This window comes from Tamandua tetradactyla, chromosome 3, assembly GCF_023851605.1.
Source record: "Tamandua tetradactyla isolate mTamTet1 chromosome 3, mTamTet1.pri, whole genome shotgun sequence".
In the NCBI taxonomy this organism is placed as follows: domain Eukaryota; kingdom Metazoa; phylum Chordata; class Mammalia; order Pilosa; family Myrmecophagidae; genus Tamandua; species Tamandua tetradactyla.
In genome coordinates, this window is record NC_135329.1 from 189418352 (window position 1) to 189441578 (window position 23227).

The following is a 23227-nucleotide window of genomic DNA, read 5'->3' on the forward strand; positions in this document are numbered from 1 at the left end:
CAGACCCAACTGACACATGAATGAGTTGATAAAGGTCAAGCAGACCAGGTTGATACATTTAAATTAAGATGTAAAATTCTTCAGTAAATTTTTGAGGATCATCCTTTGGCTTAGGGAATTCTTTAGCTATGGATAGGAGTTCAGCCTTAACTCAAGGGGTGAAAGTACTTTGATCAGGCTCCCATGTTTTCTGCAGGTTTTATCTTTGATTTGATTTGGTGTTTTCTGCAGACTTTATCTTAAAAAGCATTTGCAAATGGGGCTTAGAGTGGAAAAGAAGTTCAGATAGTGAAGAAGAGGAAGAGGTAATAAACTCAGAGGGGTAAACTAGCAAAGGTGAATATAGAGATAGTAGAGCAGAAAATATGAACCCAGGGAAATTTGGGGTTTGCATTTGGGATTTTAGTTCCCAATTAGCCTGAGATAATTTAGAGACACTCTCTGTTAAGGATGCAATTTCAGAAGTGCATCATTTTGAGGCCTGTAAGTACCAATCAAAATAAGCATCCCCTTGTACGTGTCTTATTTTAGACCAACTGTGGTTGTAAAAACACAAGGTTATCTAATGAAAAGGATCCCCAAATTGGCTATTGAGTAAACAGAATATCCTGGGTGAAATTTTTCCATTGGTCCACAAACAAACATGAAGAAGGTCCATAGTATTTGAATATGAACTGGAGTTTCCGAAAGGAATTAAGAAGGCTTGTTTGGAGCCACTAGCATATATACCAGGACAGGAAAACAAAGGTAGTTACCTAAACCGCAGACTTGAGGAACAAACTGAAAATAAAGCTTGAAGAGCTGCAACAGAAAGAAGTAGAGCTTGATCTAAGAGAACTTAATTTTGACCTCTGAAGTGGCTGGAGGAGATAGAGAACCTATAGGGCTTGTTGGGTACCTGTACCCATTTCTGGCAAACACCTTCAAGGCTGGAGTTCCAATGTCACTTCCAATATGAAAGTTGTAGAACTCTTCTTGCAAATAGAAAGAAGAGCGCTTTATTAATAGCCTATTTAACAATTCACGAATTGAGCAACAAAAATAAAAGCTGGTATTCCAAAGCATCTGAAGGTCTTTGGGAGTTTATAGCCCCCAAAATGGAGAAATTGTGGTGGTTGTGATTCTAGTCATTTATTGTAACATCAAAGCAGAAGGAAACTTTTCTGAAACTGAATGGTCAGAGTTTAGGGTTCTTTATCTTGTCCTATTTCTTATAACCATTTGATCTCATTCTTCAAGCTGCGTATGCCTGAAGTCTGAGTGCATCAGCACAAGATGTCCATCTTGTATGTCTTCTTTGCTAGGAACCTTTTGTAACTCAGAGCCTGAAGTTCAATTTAAAGTTCCTTTCACATTAGAAAGGCAATGAATTTTAAATATATATAACTCCATTCTCTAATTTGTTTTTATGAGTCAAACTATAGTTTTCAGGATATTTTATTGAATCACTTCAATATGGCAACAACCAAATATATCCTTTGGTCATAAAAATGGACCTTAGTAATGTAAGCATTATGGTGACCCCAATTCTATTCATAAATTATCATCTTTATGTATATAATAGAATCACTCTGAATTTATATGACTATACTTAACATTCATATTAAGGGAAAATAAATTCATTGCACCTTATCTCAACAATATTATTGCAGTGAACACTGTAGTAGTCAATAATAATTAACCACTTTAAAAGAGAGTTTTGCCAAATAGAGTAGTAACACTTTAGGCTATTGTCATAATAAATAAAAGTTTTAACAGAATTTGTGTGGTTCTACATGTGATATTTTTTGCAGTAATCAAAGTGTGAGTTGTTATTAAAAACAATAATTAGCCTGATGAAATTATTATTTTGAAGTTCCTAGAAATCTAAAATTATACTGTGTTCATAGTAAGCACTTAGCAAATGTTTGTAGAACTGCATTAGGAGTGTAAAAAAAATAATATTTTTCCAACAAGGAAAGAAAGTTTTGACAGGATATTTTGAAATTTGCATCTAAGTCAAGAGCTGATGCAGACATCTAAGATTTCAAGCCCATCATTCTGACTTCTAATCACTGTGGCAGAAGTTTAGTCTTCCCTAATCTTCATTGTCTGTCCTCTTCCTTCATTACTCTGGGAATATAAAAGGACTGACTTTCTCCCTTGATAAAGGACAACAGGTTTATGGTTTTAAGTGTCTGCATCATTAAAATTGTAATTCCTGGTATACTATTTCGAGTGCAGTATCAACTGTGGCTAGCTTTTACTCTTCAGGGGGTGCAGTGATCTTTAGTTTCTTATATAAATTTATGCAAAAACTGCTCCAAAAGTATCACATCCTGTTCAATTAAAACCCTAAAGGGACATTCTACTTAATTTGGGAGTGTGCTAAGTTTCAGGTAAACAAGTAGAGTATTAGTCCATCAAGGGATAGAGAAAGTCGAGGAAGAAAGCAAGGTGTGTATCTTCAAGTATGTTGAATCAAAGATTTACCTGTATCTATTTTGTTCTTATCTATAAATATTTCTAAAATACAGAGTTACAGGGAAATACAGTCCATATCGCTTATGAGTTTTACAAATTAGCTTGTCCAGGATGATGCTATAGCTCATTAAGGTCTAAGACCACATCTTGTTCATTTCTTTATTTCATACCTCTTATCTTCTTTCTGCCTTACCACAGTCCATCACCTGGCACTGGGATTTCTTGTTTGGTAATTACTTAATGACTAATCATTTTATTGAAGTTCTTAAACAAAAAAGAAATCCTCTCATCTTTTAAAATTATATGCACACATCTTTCGTTCAGTTCCATCATAACAAATAAAAGTAGACTAGTGGAGGGGTAGAAGCAGACTATTCTAGAAAAAGGATGGGTTGGAAGCACCTTGATTAAATGAATCATAGATATTTAGCAATTGACAAATTGGCTTTCAAAAAACATTTTGATGTCCTTTAATTCGCATATTAGGTCACCCATTATCAACTTGCTTCAGAAAGGCAGTGGAGGCATCATCCATATTATTACATAATATTATTACATAATAATGTAAATACTTATTATATAAGTGCTTTAGTTAAAGGTGGTAGTTTAGAAGAGAATAAGGTAGTGTACAGAAGCAAAAATCCCTCAAGTTGTGATTATTTCAGAAAAATATGATTTGTGTATGTGTGTATATGGGTCTGTGTATTGTATGTGTGATTTACCCAGTTCAGTGGTGACATTAATTATCTATTGCTGTCATATTACTATTGCATAAAATTTGATTGGCCAATCATTGGCATATTTTAGTCAAACCTTATATATAGTGAAACCTTATATAACAGGGAAAGTAACAAGAAATATTAAAATCTACCCTCTACCTAGGCTTTTTTATTTTTTTATTTTTGCATGGGCAGTCACCAAGAATCAAACCTGGGTCTCTGGCATGACAGGCAAGAACTCTGCCACTAAGCCACCATGGCCCACCCTCTACCTATTGTCTGGCTATGTTTACTAATGAGCCACATCTTCCTTCCTCTTTCCCAGTCCCTCTTATTTTCATTCCCAACCTTTGCCAGCTCTAGGGTCAGTGTGCTAAAATCAAATAATAATGTGCATCAAAATTAAATCAAAGCAGCTCTGAGATTACTTTTGGTAGGCAGTTGTTGCAAGACACATGGGCAAAGGAATGATGCCTTCTTGGAGAATACTGCAAAAGTAAAAAAGAGTAATTCCCTGGCAATCCCATTGTCCTCTTTTTCAATCAAATTTACTGTCATTCTCACAGAATGGTTGCTCTTGATCTATCTCCACACATATGCTGTCTACTGAAGAATGCTGCCTATGTCCAGAAATCAGAAATTTCACTTTCTTCAAAAGGCTTTACCTATCTCCAGAGTATAGACCTGTTTCCTTGTGATGGCTTGAAGCCTCAAACACTAACCAGGGCTGGTTCCCAGGAACCAGAAACTTTCCAGGATGTTGCTGTGGACTTCACTGAGGAGGAGTAGCCCTTGCAGGATTCTTTTCAGAGAAAACTATACAAAGATTTAATATTGGAGAACTATAGCTACCTAGCTTCAGTGAGGTATCAGCATGGCAAACCCAGCCTCACCTCCCACTTAGAGCAAAAAGAGGAGCTGAGGACAGAGGATACAGATACTCACCAAGATGCTTATCCAGATCAGGGGATTTTATCTAAAACGAAATGATCGATTCCAATGGATCATGTTTTGGGGAAAGAAACATCTAGTCATGTGGAAATGGAAAGAACTCATCTCAGTAACCTACTGAATATGCTCACTTGTTTGAAGTCTTCAGCATGAACACTCATCTTACTCAGCAAACGTAAAGGTACAGTGGGAAGAGGTCTTATCACCACAGTGACTATAGGTAGTTTTCAAAGACATCACACATCTTACCCAACGTCTGAGCATTTGTGGTGGAAGAAACACTGTCATCAGTGTCAAAAGGCCTTTATCAACAGGTATTCCTTTATATGACACAAGAGAATACACTCTGTGGAGAAACCCTATGAATGTGACGCCTGTGGCTTCACATAGAATAAAGAAGCCTTTATTCTATGATCCTTCAGCCCTTAGGAGTCATGTCAGGATTCATACCAAAAAGAAGCCCTTTGAATTCAGTCAGTGCAGAAATGTATTCCAAACCCTCTCCTTCCTAAAGATACACATGAAAATTCACACCGGAGAGAGACCTTACAAGTATGATCAGTGTGGGAAGGTATATTGGTTTGTTAATGCTGCCAGAATGCAATATAATAGAAATGGGTTGGCTTTTACAAAGGGAATTTAAGTTGCAAGTTTACAATTCTGAGGTCCAAAAAATGCCCAAACTAAGGTATCCAGAAAAGGTATCTTGACTCAAGGGAGGCTGATCTTGGAAGGCACGTGGCTGCCATTTGCTGGTCCTTTGGCTTCTGGTTTCAAACAGTTTCCCTGGGGGAATTTTCTTTCTGCATCTCCAAATGTGTCTGTCTTTGTCAGCTCTGAAGCTTTTTCCAAAGCAGTTGCCTCTTAAAGGACTCCAGTAAGCAACGCTGCCTTGAATGGATAGAAATATATCTCCCTGGAAACCATCTAATCAAAAGGTCTCACCATATTGAATCAGTATTAAAGAATATGGCTTTTCTGGGGTACACAACAATTTCAAACCAGCACAGAAGGCCTACAGCAAGAGTTCTCACCTTACTGCCTACACTGGAGAGACGTCCTATGAATGTTACAATGTTTTAGTTTGCTAATGCTGCCATAATGCAATATACCAGAAACAGAATGGCTTTTATAAAGGGGATTTATTAACTTACAAATTTATAGTTCAGAGTCCTTGAAAATGTGCAAACTAAGATAGCCAGAGAAAGATACCTTGACTCTGAAGAAAGGCTGATCTCTGTCATGTGGGAAGGCATGTGGCTGGCATCTCCTGGTCCTTTGCTTCTGGTTCCATTGCTTCCAGCTTCTGATTCCAGTGGCTTCCTCTCTCAGTGTCCCTCACTTGGCTACTCCAGGCAAAACTCTAGGTTTCATCTCCTAGCTTAACATCTCCCAGAATTGGAGATTTCTTCCTTCAGTTTCTGGCTATTTCTGTGAGTCTTTGCTTAGCACCTGGATTACTTCTGTCTCAATCTACAAGAATCTGTGTCTGCGTTGGTTCTGATTTCTAATGGCACTCAAGGCATCTCCAAATCTCTACATCTATTTTGGCTCAGAACTGTTTCTCCATGACCTCTCTTAAAGACTCCAGCAAATAAATTAAGACACACCTTGAATGGGCAGAGTCACATCTCCATCTAATCAAAAAGTCCACAATAGGGTGTGTCACATCTCTGTGGAAACAACCTAATCGAAAGGTCACACCCTAAACAATAGGTTTGTCCCCACATGGTTGGATTAGGATTAAAACAAATGGCTTTACTGGGTTACATAACCATTTCAAGCCAGCAAACATGAGTATAGAAAAGCTTCCCAGTATCCCTCACATTTTAAAGAACATTTCAGTAATCATACTGGAGAGAAACCTTACAAATGTACACAGTGTGGAAGAGATTTCTGATGGAAGCCTAACTTTAATTTGCACAAGAAAAACCATCAGATAGGAGATGTATGAATGTAAAGAATGTAGGAAATTTAGGAGATTTAGTGATCTCATATCAGGGAGGAAACAAATGAAAATTCACATCATGAAGAAACCTTTTGAATGAAGACAGTGTCGAAAAGCCTTCAGAAACCATTTAATCCTTAAGACACACTTGCTTGAAGTCTTCCACAGATAATTTACACTTCTTTGAATTTTCATACTAGAGAAAAATCATAAGTATGTGACCTATGTGGGAAAACCTTCAGCACAAGCACAAATCTAATGGCATACTGGAAAATACATACTCAAGAGAGACTCTATGAAGGCACTGTGTGTGGGGGAAAGTCTTCAGTGATTATTTATCATGGAGGAGACATATGGGAATTCATCTTGTAAAGAAATATGTTGAATGAAGAAAGTGTGGAAAAAACTTCAGAATAGGTCAACCCTTAAGATGCACATGAGAACCTCACACAGGAGAGAAACCATATGAGTGTCATCATTGTGGGAAAGCCTTCAGTATAGGCTCTAACCTTATTGTGCACAAGAGAATACACACTTGGAACCAAATGTCTGCAGGGAAGCCTTTGGTAAACACTCATCTCTTAGGAGTCATTTGAAAACTCACCAGGGAAAGAAGTTCTTCATGTTATCAATGTGAAAAATGCTCCTGTGAACATGCCTTCTTTAAGAGAAACATATAAGCTCAGACTCATAGATGTAAGGAAGAGAGGAAACTTTTCCTGAACTGTCACCTTTCTGTGCACAGAAGAATACATGTAACTTCAGAGAAACTTTTTTTTTTTTTTTTTTGGCATGGGCAGGCACTAGGTATCAAACCTGGGTTTTTTCATTATGAAAATGGACCCCAGCTTGTTAATTTTCAGTCTTTATTTTATTGAATGTTCATTTAGATAATGCATATGCCTAATCACAAAGGTTTGTATATAGTATTTTAGTTACAACTTCATTCTTGATATGTCTAATTCCTTTTTAAATAGCTTATTTGACCAATGGGATATTTAGAAGTGTGTGTGTTCTGTACTGTGTAATATTTGGGCATTTTTTTAGTACCTGTTACTGGTCTCTAACTGAAATGCATTGAGATCAGATCATGATTATTTTCATCAAATGTACTCTTTGTTATGTTTGCCATCTCCCATCTGGCCAAGAGTGAGTAATACTTCCAGTTACTTCCCTAATATCCACACTTTTCTTCTTCCATATCTAGACAATCTTGGTTTTGTTAGGTTAGTAAATGTGCTATCTTTTTAAATCTCCAACTTCTGGGTTTTATTTCACTCATGTTTCACATTGACAGTTAAGCAGAAGTCACTGCATGGGCTTCTGGGAAAGCTCTTGAGAAAGGGTCAATCCTACCTGCATTTTTCACTACTCATTTTGTTCTTTCCTCTCCCCTCCCTACTTCTAACCCTGAAATGAGATCCAAGACCGAGTATTAAAAAATCCATGTCATGATTATGAGGATGAAAGCTACTGTGTAAGGAGGACATTGCAGAAAAGTCACAATGATCCTGGCCTTCCCAGTGGCTTTGATTGTCTGCTCCAACACTGAACATATTATTTCTGGATTTCTTGTTAAATGAGAAAAATAAACTAATTATTGGTTTAACAAAAAGAAGAAGCTCTGAATACAGGCCCTGTACCTGATTAACATGTGAATTGATTCCTATCTTCTTATTTGTCTGATAGCACAGGATTTATACTCAAACAGACTGAATTTCAAAGCCCATCTACCACTTATTGGTGTGTGAAATTGGGCAAGATGCTTAACCTCTCCATAGGCTTAGTTTGCTCATATATGGGGAGGTATTACCATGTACCTTTTGAATGAATCAAGTTAATCTTGTTGGATGCTGGATATTTTTGTATTCCTATAAATATTATTTAACTTTGTTTTGGGATACCATTAAGTTACTTAAAAACTGTTTAGCTCTTTCATGTCTGTCTCTAAGGTTTTTAGGTTAGACTGGAGAGTACAAAATACAAGGCCAAGTATTTCCACTACCCCACTATACAAGCAAGATACTTCTTTGTACTTTAATTTACCAATGCCCTTGAATCTTGAAATATTTCAATCTAGCTGCTGGGTCAGATAGCAGACCCAAATTTGTGTGAGTACCTATCCCTATTACCTCTAATCATTTCAGGTTGCTCTTCCAGGCCTTGGGTAATTTCCTCATATGCATATGCTGATCACTACTCAGTTGATTACTGGATAAGAAAACTCTACAAATCTCTAGGATTCTCTGCATGCAGCAGTCTGCCATACTCTGCTCTGCAAACTTGTACTGCCATGGCCTTTCCAGACTCTTAGTCCCCTTTCCTTAACTTACAGTGTCTGCAATGCCCTTGCATTCATTCCTCCTTCCTGAACCACATAGAACAGAAACTGTCAAGGTGGTATGTCAGTCTTCTATGGCTTGCCTCATTTGTTCTCCATCTCTCAGTGATTATTGTCGTTTTATTACCTGACACACAATATCAACATTATTTGCTAAATTTTGTCATTTTTTTTGGTTGTTTCATGCAGGAGGTTAAACCTGATCTCTGTTACTCTAGTTGTAGCCAGAAGTGGAAGTCTGTTTAGCAATTGCTTTTAAGTGTCAGTGAATTTAACCAGAAGAAAAGTGATTGAAAAAAATGGTAGGATTTCTTTTTAAGTTTTATAATTAGCCCTCTTCCTTATAAAATATAAAGATAGACAGTGTAGTTGAATGATAATAGGCAGTAGACTTGAATGCAAGAGACCTTAATTATAGTTCTGGTTGGTTCCCAAATGAAGGTTTAGGCAAGTCCCTTACTTCCCAAGCCTTCACTTTTCTATTCTGTGTGAGGCATTGATCTGGGCAACCTTTATGTCTCTTTCAATAATGTGTAGCTAATCATTAACATTTTCTTTAGAAATTGAAAAATAGCTATACAATATGAATGTATCATTTAGAAGGCTTTTCAGGAAACAATACTTTATTTTCAACATTTGGTATTTCTGAAATTTATCGAGATTCAACAGATACTAACGAACCCCAAAGCAGAACTGACATCTTTCCTCTGATAAACATAGTAATTCCAAAACAAAATAATTTAACACTATTCTCTCTTCAGATATTGAGAATTAAGCTTTAGTTTTTGCTTTATATTTTTTGCTTTATTCTTTTATTCTCCAGAAATCCTATTGCCCTACTTTGACATTATAGTATGTAACTATGTAAATTTATTATAAAAAACTGCTGCAATATGACAGGCCACATCAGAAAAAAACACCAAGGGTCTACAAGACAAAGATCTCACATGTGAATATCTGAAACAATGCCAATAATGACACCGAAAATGAAGTAAACTCACATGAGAGTCATAAAATTTATCTTTAGCGCTTTTAGAAGAGGCTCGTTGCCAGAGGCAGAATACATTAATTTCATATGCCATGTTAGGAATTTCCATTTCTCCTTGAATAAAGCATTAGTTTTAAAAGTTGCCATAGAGTAGAAAGGATCTCAGTGATTTATTAAAACTTCTTCTCCCCTTAGCCTTCCGAAATCCACTAATTTTGCACCATATTTGGCAGAAAGGGAAAATAGGCCAATCTACCCTCAATTCTACCAGAACTTTGCATTCAACTTATTTAATATCTGCAATATGAAAAGCATTATGCTAAGTATTATGGAAAACTAGGCTATAATTAATTAAAACCTATATGCAATATAGATAAATATCTTTCCAAGTAAGGTAGCAAGTTATATGTACCAGAGATGGCTAATTAAAAATTGATGGAAGAGATTACAGGAAGATGGCTGAGTGGGGAGCTCCGGGCTGAGGTTTTCCACCAGAACAATTATTAAACAGGCAGCAACTGTCTGAAACAACTATTTTGAAACTCTAGAAGCCAGAAAAACACTATACAGTATCCAGGGAAAAGTGGGAAGAAAAGCTGATAAATTACAGTGAAGAACAATGAATTGCTTTCTGTTATACAGCCACTGGTACCCATCCCCCACTCTTGTAGCAAACCATCATGGGGTCCAGCCACTGGCTAGCTCGCTGTTGTCAAAAAGGGACATAAAAACCCTCTTGCCCTAGACCAGGGGTAGGCACAGTCTATCACGGATCATGGCTTTTGTTTAGTGACTTCGGATTCCTGGTGGCCTGGCTCTAAGGGCAGCTGTTGTTTCAAACCCCTCTAGACAAATGCAGTGACAGCCACTGTTTCAACTTGTCCTGGATAAATGCCGTGGGGGAAGGGACTTAAAGATATTTTACTTCCTCAGGGCTGCAGGAAACAGTTGAAGTGCTGCATTTGCTAGGCAAGCCAAACAGCTTAACTTTGGGGAGCCATGAAGGAAACTCATGGCACCCTTCCAGGACTCTGGAAACAGTCTGTCCATTTCATGGGTCCCTGGCCATTTTTCAGCTGGGAGAGTAACTTGGGAAAGTCCTTTCTGGTGTGTCTCTCCTCCCATAATTTGCCCTCCAGGAAAAGAGCAGCTTGAGTCAAGGAAAGGTATGTAGGAAACCATCGAGGCAGATAGTTTGGGGCAAAGGCTGGCCAATTTCAAACATCTGGGAGAGGGAGGTGTGCCTCCTGAGAAACAGGGGGGACAAGCAAACTCCGGTAAACAGAAACTGAAAACAGCTCACAAGCAAAAGCCCAGGACAAGACATAGGCCCAGAAAGACAGGGAAAAACCTGCACACCGCGTTTTCCTTGGACTGACCTACCTGATAGGAGGACTGGAGCTTGAGAAATTCAGTCTTATCACCAACTGGTTACAAAATCAGGAATCAAACATTTCAGGGACTAGGTCCCAGAGTTAACATTTAAACATATTAAAATATCCAATATGCACAAACAAAGAGTATAAGATAAACAGAGAAGGACATGATGGCTCATCCAAAAAGGAAGAGGATAAAAATCCAGAAAACACTAATGAAGAGGAATGTGGACACACTAACCAAAGCCTTTAAAAAAAAAGAATCTTAACAATGTTCAAGGAGATGAAGGAAAATTCAGAGAGTATCTAAAGTATATCAGGAAACACTGAATTAGCAATATGAGGATCTCAGTATAGAGATAGAAACTTTTAAAAGGGGCCAAAAAGAATTATTGGAGTAGAAGACCACAATAACTGAAATTAAAAATTCCCTGGATGGTTTCAAGAGCAGATTGGAGCTGGCAGAAGAAAGAATCAATGAATTCAAACACAAGACACTTGAAATGAGTCAAGCTGAGGAGAAGAAATAACAAAAATATATATGTAAAGCAAAAATACCCTAAAACACTCTGGGACACTATCAAACATATCAATATATGCACTCCAAGAAGGAGAAAAAAGAGATAAAGGGGCAGAAGGAATAATTAAAGAAATAATGACAGAAAACTTCTTAAACTTAGCAAAAGATGTGAATATGCATATACAAGAAGCCCAGAGAACACCAAACAGGATCCACATGAAAAAATATACCCTGTCATATTTGAGGTAGTTTAACCTCAGTATTATTGTATAACTTTATGAATTTATGTGTATCACTTTATGCATTTAATCATATTAATCTGTGTATTTGTGTGCATCACGCTATAAATTTATGCATTCGTAAAAGTATATAAATGTAAGTTTTCTTGAAGGAAGAAAAGCAGAATGTCTGCAGTGTTTTAAATCACATCCAGGCTTATTCAAGCATGACCAAAGATACCGATAAAAAAGGAGGCTGCCAGGACTGTTTCTTGCCATGTCCAGGAACTGCCCTTATCTTGGACAAAAGAGTTCAACTAAGGGCCAGATAGTAACTCCCACCCGGCAAGTTCTGCCTCTGTACTTTTCCTGTGTTTACCACCCATTCCCTTAGTAACTCCCACCTTGCTCACTAGCCTATATAATTTGGAAACAAAGAATATTCAGGGCTCAGGCTTTGGATGGAGAGTTTTCTGGACCTGCCAATAATAAAGTTTTGTCTACTTCTCAGAGGCTCAGGTGCTTTCTTGGGTGGAACGGAGTTTTCTCTACTTCAGTATATTGATCACATTACCAAATGGAAAAGACAAGGAAAGGAAAGGCTTTAGGAAAAAGCCACAAAAGAAAAGCAATGAGTTGCATACAAGAGAGCTCCAATTAGACTGAGTGGCAATTTCTCATCAGAAAGCACTAGGTAAGAATGCAATGGGTTGAAATACTAAATGTGCTGAAAGAAAACAACTGCCAACCAAGAATTTTTGATCTGGTGAGACTTTCTTTCAAAAATGAGGGAGAGATTAAAACATTCCCAGGTAAACAAAAGCTGATGGAGTTCATCACCACTAAATTTGCCTTCCAAGCAATGGTAAAAGGAGTTCTCCAGACTAAAAGGAATGACATAGATAGTGGTGCAAAATGGTATAAGAAAGAAATATCTGTAGTAAAGGTAACCATTCAGGTAATTATAAATGCCAATATTATTGCAGTATTGTTTGGTCTGTTACTCCACATCTTACTTTCTACAGGTTCTAAAATATAAATGCATAAGAAGTAATTATAAGTCTATGGCTTTGGGCATATAATGCACAAATATATAAGTGGAAACAACTACAAAATAAAAGTTGGGGGAACAGAGGGGTATGAAAAATAGATGTTATTGCTATTGAAGTTAAGTTAGTACCAAACCAAATATAATTATTATATATTTAGGATATTCAGTTTTTAACATCATGGTAACCACAGGAAAACAGATGAAAAATATATCCAGAGAGAAAAGAAAAGGCACCTAATATGATACAACACAAAAGAATCAAATAAATGTAAAGTAGGCATAATGGGGGAATTGAGGACTAAAAAAAGGTATGATATACAAAAGCTAAATATTATTATTTCATTTATTTGAAATAATTAGAATAATCAAACTCATAGAGTCAGAATTTAAAATAGAGGTTACCAGGGATGGGGGCACAGTTAGGAAATGGGAAGTTAGGCTTAAAATGTGCAGAGATCCTCTTTGAATGATGGGAATGTTTCTGGTAATGGATGATGATTATGGTAGCACATTGTAAATGTACTTAGCAGCACTAATATATATATATATATATGAATGTGATTAAAAGGGGAAATGTTAGATTGTAAATATGGTAATACAATGAAATTTTTAAAAATCCATGGAACTATACTCCACTAACAATAAACCCTAATTTAAATCATAGACAATAGTCAATAGTACAGTTATAAAAATGGGCTATCATCAATTTTACAATGTTTCACACCAATGCAAGGTGTTAATAATAAGATTGTATATGGGAATCCTGTATTCTGTGCATGATTGCTCTGTAAACCCACAACTTCTCTAATAGAGAGAAAAAAAAAAACATACATTTTATCCAGACTGCACATAATCAGAAATAAATCTGATAACAATTCACAAAGCTTTTTGAACATGCATACTTCCTTCCAATAAAAGTATTCATGAAGGAGAGGAGAGACAGAGATACTACAAAATAATGGAAGAAGGAAGAAATTTATGCTTGGGCTTGGAACACAGCCAGGCATCTATATATTTTATACTCAGAACATACAAATGATTACTTTACAATATGCTTAAAATTTCTCAGTCCAATCCCAGCACTACCTGCAAAGGTCAGAAAGCCCCAAGTTTAAAATATAATCAGCTTTTCAATATATAAGGGATTTATATCCAGAAGAAACTTAAATTTTCTCAACATTATTTCCAAGTGCTAAATAATACCAGGAAAATTTAAGTTCTTAAATAACTTAGTTTAGAGCTCTATTTATTTAAATGCTACTTTCTTATTTAAAGGTCTTTCTTACAAGTGTTAGCTCTTCTATGAGGTCTTGTTAGGTCATTCTTCATCTGTCTTCTTTTTAACTTTCAGAATTTTAATTCCTTCGTTATTACTGTCTTATACTATGCCCTCGTATTAGTATATTCTAACTAGAATATAAACTCTTTAAAGCTAAGAATTAGTTTTTCCTCATTTATAACAACATTTACTAACAGAAATATACTGATTGGCATTAACAAAGCTACTACAAATTCAAATTCTTCCACATACTGAGGTAACAAATGGTCAAGAAACTAAAAGCCAGATTCTTTGAAATAGAGGTAAGCAAGTTATTTAAAAATCCATTTGTATTTCTTACTTAATTGAATTCTTAAATAGGATAAATTTGAAGCATCAGCATATTCTTATTTTACTATATTTATTAGGGTCATCATTTTACAGGTATGTTGCACAGTTCATGTAACCTAACCTGTTTAGTTAGGCTATTTTTAAGAGGAGTATTGAGAATGTACTCAAAATACTAGCTTATTTTATCAGTAAGCTTGTATATATTTAGGAAGAACATACCCAAGCTTGTTCAATTTAAAAGTAATCATAAAATTCCTCTTATCAGAGGTTGAAAAAATCTTTTTGCATAATATCTTAAAATTATAAACAATTTTTAAAGTGCATTAAAATTAAGTTCTGGAAAATATACTGCAACTGTGTATTTTGTCCCAAGCCTAAATTCAGGAGACCTTCATACCTTTCAAAGACCTTTCATTTTACTACTGAAATTTGGTAATTAGATTTTATTCAGTTACTCCCACCCCAAGGTTATTCGTATTTTGCTAATAATCGGATTACTATGGTTACCATTGCAAAGGTATTGGAAAAAATGATTTTAACAGACATGGCCTATTCCACAGTTTTCTATGCTTACCATTTTTAATCTCCAGACCCCATAAAAAAAAGAATCCTAAACCACACTTCCCCCACCTTTCTGTATCCAGGTTTTCATTATAGTTGTTTTAGGGGCTTATGCTCTGGGGACAGGGATAGGGTGCCCAGAAAGAACAAAGTTGGCTTGTTGAAAGTTTTAGGTGAGGGCCATGGAGTTTTGAGAGTTCGTAGGCCCTTCTTTTAACTATTTCCAATTATTGGATCTATGTCACTAAAATCTGTGACCAGGACAATTGGAAAAGGTCTTTGCTTTTTCTAGAGGCAGCCCTTTGGCAGTTTTCTACTGCTTTAGGGAAATTTCAGGAGCAGTTTCTTTCTAATGTCCGGGTTTGTTTACAGTAACTACAAAACTAGGGTTTTCAATCTCACCTTTTAGAGAGTTTTTACCTTTTATTTTTACTCTTTTCTCCTTTTTACTTCAGAAGTACCAATTTGTTTAAAATTTATATAAAACTGCCTGTTTATTTCTTAAGCAATTCAATAAAGTTTTTTTTGTAAGAGTGTTTGTTACTTTGTTATTACCATCTAGAGGTATGTGAATATACATTAGACAGGAAAACAGACAAATAGAAGTTAGTTGCAGAAGAAACAGAAACACAGAAATACTTTTGAGAGGGACAAATAAAGGATTGAATATATTATCTCAGCCCATTTTTACCTTTTCACAGAACAATTTGAACTGTAGTATCTTTAATTTTACCTCTAACGGTAGTATTTTCATTTTAAATCATCTGGAGGTCAGATTATGTCACCGAGATAAACTCTTTTTTTATTGACTCATAACTAAAATCTTTTCAATTTCAAATACAACCCAAAGGTTCCCTTTTCAAAGCATTTCCATAATCGTAACCAATTAGGAAAACTGGATCAATACAAATGTAATAGGATACCAACCAACAAATTTAAACAGACACTTGACACTTATTATATTTAACACACCATTTAATAACTAGACCATGCACATCAACTAACAATTAAACAGGCATTAAACACTTAACACCAATTAACAAACAAGTATTAAATTCTTACTATACCTAGGTAACACACTGGTTAGCACTTAAACAGCCCTACTTAATTTCATTAAATACCAATTAATTGTTGGATTACTCATTTTCCAGGAGTATACTCAACTGACCAATTTAGGTCAGGGCTTCAAATCTCATACAGCATGGTACCAGAAAACAGAAAGGTGTAGATGTTAGAGCAAAGGGGATCGTTCTAAAAGCAGGACTGGGCCTTAAATCCAAGTCCAGGGGGACTCAAACTGCCATATTTACTCCATGATCCACTTTTACCACTCACCCAGTCAGATGTCCAGATATGGAACTGGAAATGGTTTCTTTCTTTGAAGCTTTTTAAGGTGCCAAACTCTTTGGAGTGCTGGCAGAGCAGAGAAATCCCAGTTGCCGAGCCTCTAGAATAAATTCAGTCCAGCAGCCGTAAAAGGCTGTTACCTGGATTACCGGCTCTGCTGGGGCATTGTCCCTTCATGGTAACCAAACTGTTACTAGACAAAGCTAGTGGATTCTTTTGCCTGTGTGCTCAAATGACCAATTTCTGAGACACCAGGGTTTCAAAGAGAGTAAAAGTTTATTACTAGGCATGTAGCAAGAGATCAGATGGCCTATCAGCCCAAAATCTGTCTCCCTGAACTGCAATAATTCTGATAGTTTGATAATATTAAAAGATGGGCAGATTTTAGGATAATAAGCACAGTGTCCCCAGATGATGTAATTAGAAGTGATCTAATTATTGAGCAGATGCAGATTGATTACATGCTTAGTCACAGAACCTATGTTAGAAAATGATGGCCTTAATCTGATCATGGGCATGATTTTTAGTATTATAATGAGATATAGGTGATTTATAGGTTAGAGTCTAAGCTACTGAATAGGTCAGATGGGCCCATTTTGTTTAGAGCCTGTCTTGGCTATTAAGATAACTTTGGACTTGGGGTAGGTCAGTTCTGGGCTGACCCAATACCCTTCATTAATAAGAATTATGGGCTGGCTTTAATGATCACAAGATTTTAAAGTTGAAAAACTGGATAGATGGGTACAAGTGAAGGTTAGTCACAAGTCTTTTACAATCACAGGGGCACAGGATAAAGGCTATGCAATCATCAGAGATTAAGGCAGCTGAATTACAATTTAAAGATCTAGGTATTTATTTGTCTGCTCCAATATACCAGAAACCAAAAAGGAATATCTGTATAATGATTCAGTAATCACAATTATCCCTTAAATCCTAATATCTCCATTACAATAGTTTCTATCTGATCTGCAAATAAAACACTATTGAATAACACATAGAATCAGGCTTTTGTTGTTGATGTTTTTTTTTTTTTTCCCCCTGATTTCATGTAGAAATAAGGACTTTGAGATATAGCCCCACTGTCTCTTTGGTCACTGTGCTCCTGCTCAGAACCTTTATTCTCCTTTATTATCATGTACCTCTTCCTTGTCCCCACAAATCCTTTAGGTCTTAATATGAAAGTATATTCCTAGTGAGGACCTCCTTGACCAGGCTACTTATACTTCAACACTCTTTATTAAACATTCTGTCTAGTTTGTTTACATATTTCTTCATATAGCTTCAAGTTACTGTTATGTGTCTTTCCTTTCATCCTTTACTATTTCTTGTGTGGCAAGACAATTGAACAGTCTCAGCTTTTCTCTGTTGGGTAATCTGTTAATCTCTCCCTCATTATTAAAATGTTTTTTTTTGGTGAAAACAACATATATACAAAGCAACAAATTTCAAAGCATATCACAACATTTAGTTGTAGAACAGATTTCAGAGTTTAGTATGGGTTACAATTCAACAATTTCAGTTTTTACTTCCAGCTGCTCTAACATACTGGAGACTAAAAGAAATATCAATATAATGATTCAGCAATCATATTCATTTGTTAACACCTACATTTTCTGTTTAACTCCACCATAACCTTTGATCTTTCTCCCACTCTTTAGGGGGTATTTGGTCTATGCCCGTTCTAACTTTTTCATGTTGGAAGGAATTTTCAATAATATGAGATGGGGGGTGGAACTAGTTGATCTTCTAAAGAGGCTATCCCCTCAGCATTTGAGGACTTATCTGGTCCAGGGACCCATATGGAGCTTGCAGGTTTCTGGAAAGTTACCCTATTGCATGGAACCATTGTAGAATCTTATATAATGCCCTAGGTGTTCTTTAGGATTGGCAGAAATGGTTTTGGTTGGGGATTGGCAAGTTATGATAGGTAGCAGTATCTAACTGAAGCTTACATAAGAGTGACCTCCAGAGTAGCTTCTTGACTCTATTTGAACTCTCAGCCACTGATACCTTATTTGTTTCACTTCTTTTCTCCCTTTTGGTCAGGATGGCATTGTTAATCCCATGGTGCCAGGGCCAGACCTATCCTTGGCGATCATCTCCCATGCCTCCTGGGAGACTTTCACCCCTGGATATCATGTCCCATGTAGTGGGGGGGGGGCAATGATTTCACTTGCAGAGTTGGGCTTGGAGAGAGAAAGGCCACATCTGAAAAACAGAAGAGGTTCTCCAGATGTAACTCTTAGGCATGCCTATAGGTAGCTAAGCTTCTCTGCTACATATGTAAGCTTCACAAGAGCAAGACTCAAGATCAAAGGCTTGGCCTATTGACATGAGTGTCCCTCCAGGGCCCCTTTATGCACATGAGCATAGCTTATGGGTGATGGGCTGGGGTTGCACCTGCATGGACTAGGGATGGGAATGGCCCAGATACACAGGTCAGCACTTGCCCAGAGCTTGGGACATGGCAGGGTGCATGTATGTGTGGATCTGGAGTGGTCTGGATACTGATGGACATGTGCCCAGAACTCAAGGTGGGGCAGGGTGAGGTTGCACCACTACATGGCCTGGGGGCAGGCATGGCCTGGGCATGAAGGTGAGTGCCCCCAGCCCAGGCAGGTGACCACCTGCAGAGGGCAGGGAGGGGGACATGGGGGTTGAAGGGCTAAGCATGGGTGCACCCTTCTCAGGAGGGGAGGGATAAGACCACACGTTTGCACAGGAGAGGTGTGCATATATGCAGGCTGAGGGGTGCTAGGGGCATGGGAAGGTGTCAGGTTAGGAGCAATTGCAGCATGGTGGGGGGGTGGGTGACAGGGTTCAGGTATGTGGGGTGTGGGGTGTGGGGTGAATCACAGGTCACAGAGCAATAGCGGCCCACATGAGGGTAGCACATTCAAGGAATGCAGCTTGGCTTACTTTCTTGTCCCAGTCTCACTGTCTGTGCATTCCTGAGGGCTCTGGGCTTCTGTTTTGAAAGGGGCACATTAGGCTGTTTGCACTAGCTGGACAGTCTCCAGTTCTCTTTGTCTCAGTTTTTCAGTTTTGGCAACCAGGTCTTCCTTATGTGGTATAGAAGAACTTCCCGTGTCACTTACACCCTGAAATTCTGTTTGTTTGTTTGTTTTAATTCTCCATAATTCTTTTTAGCACTGAACACACATATTTTATTAATTTATTTCATTTGTTGGATGGTTCTTAGTTTCATGAGGCAAGAAGTTTGTTTTGCTCACTGCTTAAAACAACAGCTGACACATAGTAGGCTCAATAAATATTTGTTTTAAGAGTAAATAGGTTTCCTACTGGTTGAGCCAGATTCGCCTGGATTTAGTCACACTCTTATTTAGATTTCCTTCAGACATGAACTAGAATATAACAGGAAACAAGTTATGATGATCATCAATTAGTGCTCTGTTTTGTGGATGATTTTGGGGATGTCTGGACCTCATACTTGTAGGAATGAGTGGTAAGACAATCGATTTTCATGTTTGGCCTGCTGACAGTGGCATAAGGAAGAATTATATAATGACAGCAAACTTATTCACACCTTTCCAGTCCTTTATATTCCCTCATTCTTTAGCTTTGAACTCCCTGAGCATTCCCAAATTTTACCTTCTTTTTCCATTCTAATTCCATAATCTCCTTGCCTTATTTGGGCCATTAGTGTACTGAAGAAATAGGGTAATGAGCTAATGCTTATTGCAGCACTGTCCTAAGAAGCATACTAATGTATCAGTACTAAAAATGTTTGAAATACTAATTTTCCTCCTAATGAGCCTAAACATTTTATTATAGTTATACCTTAATACCAAGTTGCAGGTCATTACCTTCACATATCAAAAGCAACTGATATTTCTTTGGCTTAATGATTCAGCCATTTGCTTGATGGCCCCACTCTTTGCCCATTTTACATTGCAGAATTTTAGGAAATGAAGGCTAGATCACTTGACAGGTATCATGCATGATGTTTTGATTCCATTGTGTAAATAATTCAAAACTTTTTCTGATTATAAAATTTAACATATGCTAATTCCATGGAATTTGAATTTTGAAAATAAAAGGACAAATATAATTAAAATGATCATCATATCACCAAAAAATAATCATTTCTGATTTAATTACTACAAATATTATTCTCACTATATGCTATGTGTGCATGTATCATACAGTATGAACAATTTTGTTTGCTGCTACTTTCATTGAACTATATATGTACATCTTCCGTTGTCATTACTAATTTTTGGCAAAGCCATTATAATAGTTGAAATAATGGTTTAGTTATATGATTTTATGTTATAGTGTGTGTATATCTGTTTTAGTTTGCTAATGCTCTGGAACACAATATACCAGAAATGGATTCACCTTTACAAAGGGGATTAATTATGTTACAAGTTTAAAGTTCTAAGGCTATGAAAATGTCCAAATTAAGGCACCAACAAGAGTACACCCTTACTCCAGAAAGGTCGCTCACTTCTGGGGTTTCTCTGTCACATGGGAAGGCACATGGGGACATCTGCTGGCCTTTTGCTCCCGGGTTTCATTGCTTTCAGCTCCTAGTTCCAGGACCTCCTCACTTAGCTTCTGTGAGGCCTCACTTAGATTTTCTGTGGCAAAATCTGGATTTCATCTGTTAGTTTAGCATCTCCAAATATCTGTGTCTTGGTTTCATTTCTCTTTTCTCCATGTTGGTTCTCCAAGCATCTCCAAACATCTGCATCTGAGCTTTCTCCAAAATGTTACCTTCTTACAGGACTCCAGGCTTCCACCACAGATGTGCACAGTTTCTGCAGGTCTGAAGGTACTCTCCTAGCCTATATACTCCTCCTCCAGGTACTCCTTGGATACAGGTGCTCCACCTGCACATATTCTCCAGCTCTAGCTATTCCTCCTCCAGAACTCTGTGCAAAGAGGTCAAGGCTCACCTTTGTCTTCAGACCCCTCCATGAGTGAGGCAAGCTAAACCACTGTGGGGTCCTCAGTGCTCTCCGCAGCATCAACCATGTCCCCTGAATTGAGCCTTGGTGCCCAGCCACGGTCTCTGCTGATAGAGATTGTGCTGGGGGCTGTAGCCCTCGGTCTCCTCACTGTACTTGCTGCCAAATGCCACCTCTGCCACCAATACCATGCCACCTCCCAGCACCACCAACTTCCCGGAGCAGAGAAGAGGTACCACCTGGGAATGGGTGAAGATGAGGATAATGATGGCCTCATCAAAGACAATTACATTTGGTCTGGGGCTGGGGGCTGGGGAGCTGGGGAGGATGGGTAACAGGGACAGCTTCTCCATCTGAGTGCCAACGCTTGTCCTCCCATTCCATGCCTGACAGCTTAAGGGTAATGGAAACTACATGGGAGCCATGAGCCTCAGAGACAGAGAAGGACACTCTTCCCTGCTCAACCCATCCTCCACACTGGCTCAGCAACCCTCAAGGACTCCCTGCTGTTCTCAGAATAAAGTCCTACAAGGACCTGCATATTAAAATGAGGCCTTATGTGATCAGGCCTCTGTTAGCCTCTTGGTTGTCTTTCTTGCCTTTCCCTGCCTTACTACCTACTTAGCTAAATGTTTGTTATTCCCCCATCCATCATGCTGTTTTTTCATTTATGTTTGCTCACACTGTTCCCCTTTTTAGGCTGTCCTTCCTTTCTTCCCCTGACAAATCCTCTATGTCAGTGATGAAAAACCCTGGCCACTAGACCCCAGGTGGTCTGCCTATCTGTCAGCATTTCAAATATGCCCAGATGGTAACATTTTAGCAGTTAAAAAATAGTGCCAACTTTTCTATTGAAAATTTTCCCCAATCCAATAAAGTAGGTGATCTAAATTGTTATGTTTTTCACTGGAATTTATAAATCTATTTTAATTTTGCCTAAAAATTTTTAGAAGTCACTCATTTTGACTTTTTCCTGAACTGGAACTTGTGCATACAAGTGCTCCTGTTCAGTCATAGCTGGAAGACGTTGCTCAACATCACCTCCCCCAGGATGCCTTCTGCGAGCGTTCCCTTTAATAATGCTCTGTGAATTTCTCTACCATAGCTTGCCACATTTTATTTTAATTTTTACTACAAAATACACTTACCACTTACTGTGCCTGCTCCCACCACTGGACTACGAGTTCTCTGAGGCCATGAGCTGCTTCTTATTCTGTATCTTCAGTTTCTTACGTGATAGTTTCTAAATAAATATTTGGTGGATAAACAAAAAGGAGGGTTCCCAGTAAGCTAATTAAGACCTACCTTGAATGGGCAGGGCCACAACTCCATGGAAATAATCTAATCAAAAGTTCTCACCCACAACTGGGCGGGTCACATCTCCATGGAAACGACCTAATCAAAAGATCCAACTGTACGATAGGTCTATCTCCCGCAAGACTGAGTTAGAATTAAAAGGACATGTTTTTTTTTTTCAATAGGGCATGAGATTTTGTTGGTTTGTCCACAGGTTAGTGTGATGCCCTGATAAATCCCAGAGTGATTTGGACAGTGAATGAAGAAGAATTTCTAGGGTCTCCTTAGGGGAATGGGAAGAAAGGCAGAAAGATTCAGCTTCCCCATTTGGAGAATTTCTGATATTCTTGCAAGCAGTGGGGACAACCAAATCAATAGGCCAAGCTCCCGATCTTAGGGTTTGTCCCTATGTCACTTATTCCTGCAAAGTATAGGCTAAGCCTACTTAAAATTAGGCCTGAGAGTCACCCCCAGAGAACCTCTTTTGTTGCTCAGATGACACGGCAAGTGAATCCACTGCCCTCGCCCACTATGTGGGGCATGTCCCCCAGGGGTATACTCCCTGGCCATATGGGACAGCAATCCTGGGATGGGCTGGGACCTGGCATCAAGGAATTGAGAAAACCCTCTTGACCAAAAGGGAGAAGAGAGGAATGAGACAAAATAAAGTGTCAGTGGCTGAGAGATTTCAAACAGAGACGAGAGGTTATCCTGGAGGTTATTCTTACACATTATATAGATAGCCCTTTTCAGTTTATGGTGTATTTTGAGTGGCTAAAGGAAAGTACCTGAAACTGTAGAGGTATGCTCCAGTAGCCTTGTTTCTTGAAGATGACTGTATGAAATATAACGTTTACAATGTGACTGTGTGATTGTGAAAACTTTGTGTGTGATGCTCCCTTTAT

General features: G+C 37.8%; 1 protein-coding gene and 1 pseudogene across 5 annotated transcripts in view; both read left to right on the forward strand.

The window, feature by feature from the left end:
* SPAG16 (sperm associated antigen 16) overlaps positions 1–23227 on the forward strand; it is a 1149776-nt gene that overhangs the window by 835066 nt on the left and 291483 nt on the right. The gene's annotated exons all lie outside the window — the stretch shown is intronic.
* Positions 3750–6718, forward strand: LOC143676531 (uncharacterized; annotated as a pseudogene).